This window comes from Abramis brama, assembly GCF_963993115.1.
Source record: "Abramis brama genome assembly, chromosome: 1".
Lineage (NCBI taxonomy): Eukaryota > Metazoa > Chordata > Actinopteri > Cypriniformes > Leuciscidae > Abramis > Abramis brama.
In genome coordinates, this window is record NC_139963.1 from 77,540,535 (window position 1) to 77,549,144 (window position 8,610).

Here is an 8,610-nt window from a genome sequence, read left to right on the forward strand (position 1 = left end):
ATTTTTCTGTTCTCAGGGCAATATAGTTGGACAAAAGGGAGTCAGCTGTCTTCTCTGGTCTCAGGGCAGAAGTTGTCTGAGGGCAGGACGGTGAATCTCTCCTGGTCTCAGGGCAGAAGTCGTATTTTTCTGTTCTCAGGGCAATATAGTTGGACGAAAGGGAGTCAGCTGTCTTCTCTGGTCTCAGGGCAGAAGTTGTCTGAGGGCAGGACGGTGAATCTCTCCTGGTCTCAGGGCAGAAGTCGTATTTTTCTGTTATCAGGGCAATATAGTTGGACAAAAGGGAGTCAGCTGTCTTCTCTGGTCTCAGGGCAGAAGTTGTCTGAGGGCAGGTGAATCTCTCCTGGTCTCAGGGCAGACAGATATTTCTAGATTTTGGCTTTTCTTCATAGTATCATCTGGTCCCAGGGCAGAGACTATTGTTTCCTACAGTTTTGTCCCAGGGCAGGTGAATCCCTCCTGGTCTCAGGTCTGCACTGATCCCAGGCTACCCTGCCCTGGCTTAGAATTAGTTTGAGGCCAGTGTCTTTTCCTCCATTTAAGTTTTGCCTCAGGTATGTAAGTATCATAGTTATAGGTTGGTTAATTTAATGCTTCAGCAGAAATACATGTTTTTAATTTTTGTCTTTTGTCTTTGCCTGTAAAGGGAAACTTAACCAAGCCAAATGAACAGTAAGTTATTCAAAACTATTTTTTTCCTAATCTATGTTACTCATTGGCGTCATCTGCATACATAATTATATAATTTGCATACATCCGACCAGACAGCAGATGGGAGTTTTACTTACTCAAACATGTTCTGAGGGCAGAAAGGAAAATGATTGGTTTACAGCTTCAACCAATGAAACTGAAGCAAGGGCGGGGTTTAGACGTTTGAATTTGAGATGCGCTGAGGAGGGATTTCTTGAGGAATAGTCGGAATAAAAGACATGTTCGTGGGAGAACGCATTTATTGCAAGGTAAGTGAATTTACAACTATATTGTGTTACAATTCAACATCCTCTAACGTTTACTAAGATAATAAGCGAACATTTAAAAATGCACAGAACTAATCATCATCTAAATATCGTATTGTATGCATTTTGATTTGACTGTTTCATCAGTCGACCAAAACAAAGCTGCTTATGGGGTAACTGGTGTAAAACATGCTTTTCCAATGCTACCTCGCTGTCTGTTAAATTGATATGCGAGAACAGAACTTGTTCAAATTTTCCGCGATATTTCAACGGTCAAAATGATATCTCCCGCGATCGCGATGCTCTCAGGGCAGGAGTACTCGATAGATTCAAATTGCTGTTATTTTTAGTGTATTACGAGCTCTCAGGGCAGGAGTATAGATTCAAATTGCTTTTATTTTAGTGTATTACGCGCTGCTCTCAGGGCAGGAGTATAGATTCAAATTGCTGTTATTTTTAGTGTATTACGAGCTCTAAGGGCAGGAGTATAGATTCAAATTGCTGTTATTTTAGTGTATTATGCGCTGCTCTCAGGGCAGGAATACTCAATAGATTCAATTGCTGTTATTTTAGTGTATTACCCACTGCTCTCAGGGCAGGACTCAATAGATTCAAATCACTTTTATTTTAGTGTATTACGCGCTGCTCTCAGGGCAGGAGTACTCAATAGATTCAAACTGCTGTTATTACACGCTGCTCTCAGGGCAGGAGTACTCAATAGATTCAAATCACTTTTATTTTAGTGTATTACGCGCTGCTCTCAGGGCAGGACTACTCAATAGATTCAAATCACTTTTATTTTAGTGTATTACGCGCTGCTCTCAGGGCAGGAGTACTCAATAGATTCAAATCACTTTTATTTTAGTGTATTACGCGCTGCTCTCAGGGCAGGACTACTCAATAGATTCAAATCACTTTTATTTTAGTGTATTACGCGCTGCTCTCAGGGCAGGAGTACTCAATAGATTCAAATCACTTTTATTTTAGTGTATTACGCGCTGCTCTCAGGGCAGGAGTACTCAATAGATTCAAATCACTTTTATTTTAGTGTATTACGCGCTGCTTTCAGGGCAGGAGTACTCAATAGATTCAAATTGCTGTTATTTTTAGTGTATTACGCGCTGCTCTCAGGGCAGGAATACTCAATAGATTCAAATCGCTGTTATTTTAGTGTATTACGTGCTGCTCTCAGGGCAGGAGTACTCAATAGATTCAAATCGCTGTTATTTTAGTGTATTACCCACTGCTCTCAGGGCAGGACTACTCAATAGATTCAAATCACTTTTATTTTAGTGTATTACGCGCTGCTCTCAGGGCAGGACTACTCAATAGATTCCAATCACTTTTATTTTAGTGTATTACGCGCTGCTCTCAGGGCAGGAGTACTCAATAGATTCAAATCACTTTTATTTTAGTGTATTACGCGCTGCTCTCAGGGCAGGAGTACTCAATAGATTCAAACTGCTGTTATTACGCGCTGCTCTCAGGGCAGGAGTACTCAATAGATTCAAATCACTTTTATTTTAGTGTATTACGCGCTGCTTTCAGGGCAGGAGTACTCAATAGATTCAAATTGCTGTTATTTTTAGTGTATTACGCGCTGCTCTCAGGGCAGGAATACTCAATAGATTCAAATCGCTGTTATTTTAGTGTATTACGTGCTGCTCTCAGGGCAGGAGTACTCAATAGATTCAAATCGCTGTTATTTTAGTGTATTACCCACTGCTCTCAGGGCAGGACTACTCAATAGATTCAAATCACTTTTATTTTAGTGTATTACGCGCTGCTCTCAGGGCAGGACTACTCAATAGATTCAAATCACTTTTATTTTAGTGTATTACGCGCTGCTCTCAGGGCAGGAGTACTCAATAGATTCAAATCACTTTTATTTTAGTGTATTACGCGCTGCTCTCAGGGCAGGAGTACTCAATAGATTCAAACTGCTGTTATTACGCGCTGCTCTCAGGGCAGGAGTACTCAATAGATTCAAACTGCTGTTATTACGCGCTGCTCTCAGGGCAGGAGTACTCAATAGATTCAAATCACTTTTATTTTAGTGTATTACGCGCTGCTCTCAGGGCAGGAGTACTCAATAGATTCAAACTGCTGTTATTACGCGCTGCTCTCAGGGCAGGAGTACTCAATAGATTCAAACTGCTGTTATTACGCGCTGCTCTCAGGGCAGGAGTACTCAATAGATTCAAATCACTTTTATTTTAGTGTATTACGCGCTGCTCTCAGGGCAGGACTACTCAATAGATTCAAATCACTTTTATTTTAGTGTATTTCGCGCTGCTCTCAGGGCAGGAGTACTCAATAGATTCAAATCACTTTTATTTTAGTGTATTACGCGCTGCTCTCAGGGCAGGAGTACTCAATAGATTCAAACTGCTGTTATTTTAGTGTATTACGCGCTGCTCTCAGGGCAGGAGTACTCAATAGATTCAAATCACTTTTATTTTAGTGTATTACGCGCTGCTCTCAGGGCAGGAGTACTCAATAGATTCAAATCGCTGTTATTTTAGTGTATTACGCGCTGCTCTCAGGGCAGGAGAACTCAATAGATTCAAATCGCTGTTATTTTTAGTGTATTACGTGCTGCTCTCAGGGCAGGAGTACTCAATAGATTCAAATCCCTTTTATTTTAGTGTATTACGCGCTGCTCTCAGGGCAGGAGTACTCAATAGATTCAAATCGCTGTTATTTTTAGTGTATTACGTGCTGCTCTCAGGGCAGGAGTACTCAATAGATTCAAATCACTTTTATTTTAGTGTATTAGGCTACGCGCTGCTCTCAGGGCAGGAGTACTCAATAGATTCAAATCGCTGTTATTTTTAGTGTATTACGCGCTGCTCTCAGGGCAGGAGTACTCAATAGATTCAAATCCCTTTTATTTTAGTGTATTACGCGCTGCTCTCAGGGCAGGAGTATAGATTCAAATCACTTTTATTTTAGTGTATTACGCGCTGCTCTCAGGGCAGGAGTACTCAATAGATTCAAATCGCTTTTATTTTAGTGTATTACGCGCTGCTCTAAGGACAGGAGTGCTCAATAGATTCAAATCACTTTTATTTTAGTGTATTACGCGCTGCTCTCAGGGCAGGAGTACTCAATAGATTCAAATCACTTTTATTTTAGTGTATTACGCGCTGCTCTCAGGGCAGGAGTACTCAATAGATTAAAATCGCTGTTATTTTAGTGTATTACGCGCTGCTCTCAGGGCAGGACTTCTCAATAGATTAAAATCGCTGTTATTTTAGTGTATTACGCGCTGCTCTCAGGGCAGGACTACTCAATAGATTCAAATCACTTTTATTTTAGTGTATTACGCGCTGCTCTCAGGGCAGGAGTACTCAATAGATTAAAATCGCTGTTATTTTAGTGTATTACGCACTGCTCTCAGGGCAGGACTTCTCAATAGATTAAAATCACTTTTATTTTAGTGTATTACGCGCTGCTCTCAGGGCAGGAGTACTCAATAGATTCAAATCACTTTTATTTTAGTGTATTACGCGCTGCTCTCAGGGCAGGAGTACTCAATAGATTCAAATCACTTTTATTTTAGCGTATTACGCGCTGCTCTCAGGGCAGGAGTACTCAATAGATTCAAATCACTTTTATTTTAGTGTATTACGCACTGCTCTTAGGGCAGGATTACTCTGATTCAAATTGACTTCAACATGCACTAACTGTGATAAGCACAATATAACTGTGTCTTTAGTGCTGTTTTGAGGGCATTATAAATGTATTTTAGCTTAAAGATCAGTAAAAGAAAGTAATTTTATTTGTTTACATTGGTACCACGTTACAATAAGGTTTCATTAATGTCCCTTGCACCAAGTTTACTCCACAAAAGAAATAGTCCAGAAAATATTTTAAAATGAGGATGAAACTGAAGCTTTCAGGTGAAATACATTTTACGTTTTGTTTTTTTATGACTATCAGCTTACATTGAAACCAACATCTTTATGTAATTCATTTGCAGGAAGACCTACAGATCTGGAGAATTTAAGGAGGAACTGACAGACATTTGACCAGGCGACCCGTAGCGTTGGGCCTGGTTTAACAGGAAGCCCATTCAAGTTCAATGACACCCGTCTAAAAGAAAAAATAATAAAGCAATTAAAAACCTCTAAGAATAATGATATGAGCTAGTTAAAAGTACAACAGTTTAATGATAGGCTACATCTTTGCTCTGCATTTTTTTGTGATATGTTTCTGTTTTATACATTTAATTCACTGGAAATGTTTTGTAATACTATAAAAAAGGAAAGTCATAATTATGCTTGAATTGGTTATTTTGCACAATTGGACCAAAAGACAGTTCAATAAAAATATAATTAGTAAACTAGTTATTTACAATCAATTTTTGTTCAGTCATTAAATGAAATCAAAATTCCATACTTTTGTAAGGATGGATTTCCTACAGGGGTTCAGGCTGCTAGACTGCCGAATGACTAAAGAAACGTTATCAGTAAGATGGTGGAAAACTGTAGATTTCTTGTCCATTACCACCCACTGCTACTTGTATCAACAACGGAAATAAGTTGTTACAAGTAGTATTTACAAGTAGTTACAAGTAGTAACAACAGCTAAATATGTGGCAGATTGCTGCTAGAGTGACGATATTGTTTTGCAATAGGTAGCACTTCAAAGTCAATAACTAATCAAAACTAGTTAGCACATTATATGTAAATGAAAGGGTCTAATGACACTATATATGGTTACACTTAAAGTTACAAAATAGATGTGATGATAAAAACTTATCCCATCCCAAAATACCATTAATTGTACCCCCCATATATGTAAAGTGTTTCCTGAGAGATATAAAGAGAGGGAGAGAGTGTAGAAAGAGACAAATAGAGCCAGAGAATAAAAGGGACAGAGAAACTGTTATAATCTTTGATGCCTTCCTTGACCATGTGTCTGTAACCCAAATGTGAGACGTTCAAATCGACTAATCAGATAATTACAATTTCCCCCATTGTAAAAGGTGTGACAATTCGTAGACCCCCGAAGTACACACATTTTGACCTACAGGCCTTGAGCACTATCAGCACCTCTGCCTTTAGGAATTCCAAATGGTACCCTGGGGTAAGAAAGGGGAATTGAAACAGTAAAAGAAAATGTTTTTGTTCATTTTCAAATATCTTTAATTATTTTCAATCTTACACTTTTCCACACAGACTTAAAATTGCAATCCTCTCTCTAGATTTTTCTAACCATATTAAACATTAATGATTCATAAAACATTACATTTTTGGTATACAGTACAATCAGTACAAAAGTTTTCTGGAAGTGATAAGCACTAACAGGATGAGAAGAAATCTAAAATGCTTTATAACCTGTGTGGTTTGATGTTGCATGAGTTAAATGGTAGTCTGATCCTTTATCTGTTGCTGGTAGAGGGGTAAATGCACATTAATTTAGTGACATTCAAAAGAGACTCGCTTATGATAAAGACAAACAATCTCTAAATGATCACTAAACTTTTGCCATGAATTCAATCGGCTTTTGATAAATGTATTTTTAGAAAATCTTAATTTTATATTTTGGAAAACAGAATGGTGGGAAAAGTATGGAAACAAAAATATTTTTCCATACTTGGAAATTACTCAAATCAAATGCCAAACTTTTCCAAATTGCCTAGGAACCCTGAAATTAAGTGTCTTTGTTTCTCTGCAATACTCAGTGGAAAATTAAGTATTTGAACATAGATCCACATTTTGCAATCACATTTATGCATCACAAAGTCAACACTGAGATTGTGTGCTTGTATCAGGTGGAACCAAACGCTCTCCATCTTTGCATCCAGGCCTTAATCATAGACTGGGTAGCATCAGGCATCTTCAGTGTTGGCTCCTTTTATTCATCCAGTTTCTGCCAGCTCTTTCAGGTAACTGAAGAATGAGATACAAGAACAAGTTAAGGTAACACTTTACTTGAAGGGGTGTGCATAAGACTGACATGACACCGTCATAATCATGACATGACACGTCATGAATATGAAGGAGGTTTTATGCATGTTTATGACAAATGTCATTAAGTGTCATTCGCTCAATTATGACATTTTTAATGCAAATATGACATTGTGTGAGATGTCTTTGTTATGGCAACTTGACTTTACTAAGACAACAAAACCTGTCATAAATATGTCATAAACATGACATAGCAGATTAATTATCAAACTTAAGAAACCACTTCGCTTTATGGGTAAACATTTCATGTGGTTGGTTTTGACATTGGCTGTCATGAAGCCATTATAACATTTTAATGACAAATTAAATTTGTACCACTGTAGTTGAGGTCAAGAAAAACATTCATGACACAGTTATAATGGCCTCATGACAGCCAATGTCAAAACCAACCACCTGACAGTTTAATGATATGTTAACCCATAAAGCTAAGTGGTTTCTTAAGTTTGATAATTCATCTGCTATGTCATGTTTATGACAATTTATGTTGTCTTGGTAATGTCAAGTTGTCATGACAAAGACACTGACAGTCTTGACTGTATTGGTTTATGTCAAGTTGTCATAACAAAGACATCTCAAACAATGTCATATTTGCATTAAAAATGTCATAATTGAGCGAATGACACTTAATGACAGTTGTCATAAACATGCATAAGACCTCCTTCATTTATGACCTCTGCCATGTCATGATTATGAAGGTGTCATGTCAGTCTTATGCACACCCCTTCAAGTAAAGTGTTACCCATGTTGATAATAGACCAAAAAGAAATGGTCTACTTATGTAACAACAAAATGATTCAAAATAATCAAATATACCCTTAAAAATGTGTAGGGCTATAGATTTACTAGACTATAAAACCAGCAAAAATATAAATAGAAAAAAAAAAGAGTATTTTGTACTTTAGCCTACATTTTGGTATTGTGGGACAACTTTACTTTAGTTTTACAAAAGTGATGCCCTGAAGAATGCCCTGGGAGCTGACAGCCATTTTTACTGAATATTTTTATGAGTGATGTTTTTTTGTTTTTTTTAAGAATTAACAATGATTAGTTATAGATAAAAATATAATTATTCTAGAACTGAGCTTAGTGTATCAAATTATTAGAGCACATAGTATCAATACTACTGTATATTCCTGCAATACAGGAATATTACAGGACTTCATTTCTAGGAAAATGCAAAGCAATTAGAATCTCTTAAGTACTCCTTCCCTGACAGCTAGGAGTATTGCGCTAAAAGAACAGCGATTTGAATCTATTGAGTACTCTTGCCCTGAGAGCAGCGCGTAATATAACAGCGATTTGAATCTATTGAGTATTCCTGCCCTGAGAGCAGCGCGTAATACACTAAAATAACAGCGATTTGAATCTATTGAGTAGTCCTGCCCTGAGAGCAGCGCGTAATACACTAAAATAACAGCGATTTGAATCTATTGAGTACTCCTGCCCTGAGAGCAGCGCGTAATACACTAAAAATAACAGCGATTTGAATCTATTGAGTACTCCTGCCCTGAGAGCAGCGCGTAATACACTAAAAATAACAGCTATTTGAATCTATTGAGTACTCCTGCCCTGAGAGCAGCGCGTAATACAGTAAAAATAACAGCGATTTGAATCTATTGAGTACTCCTGCCCTGAGAGCAGCGCGTAATACACTAAAAATAACAGCTATTTGAATC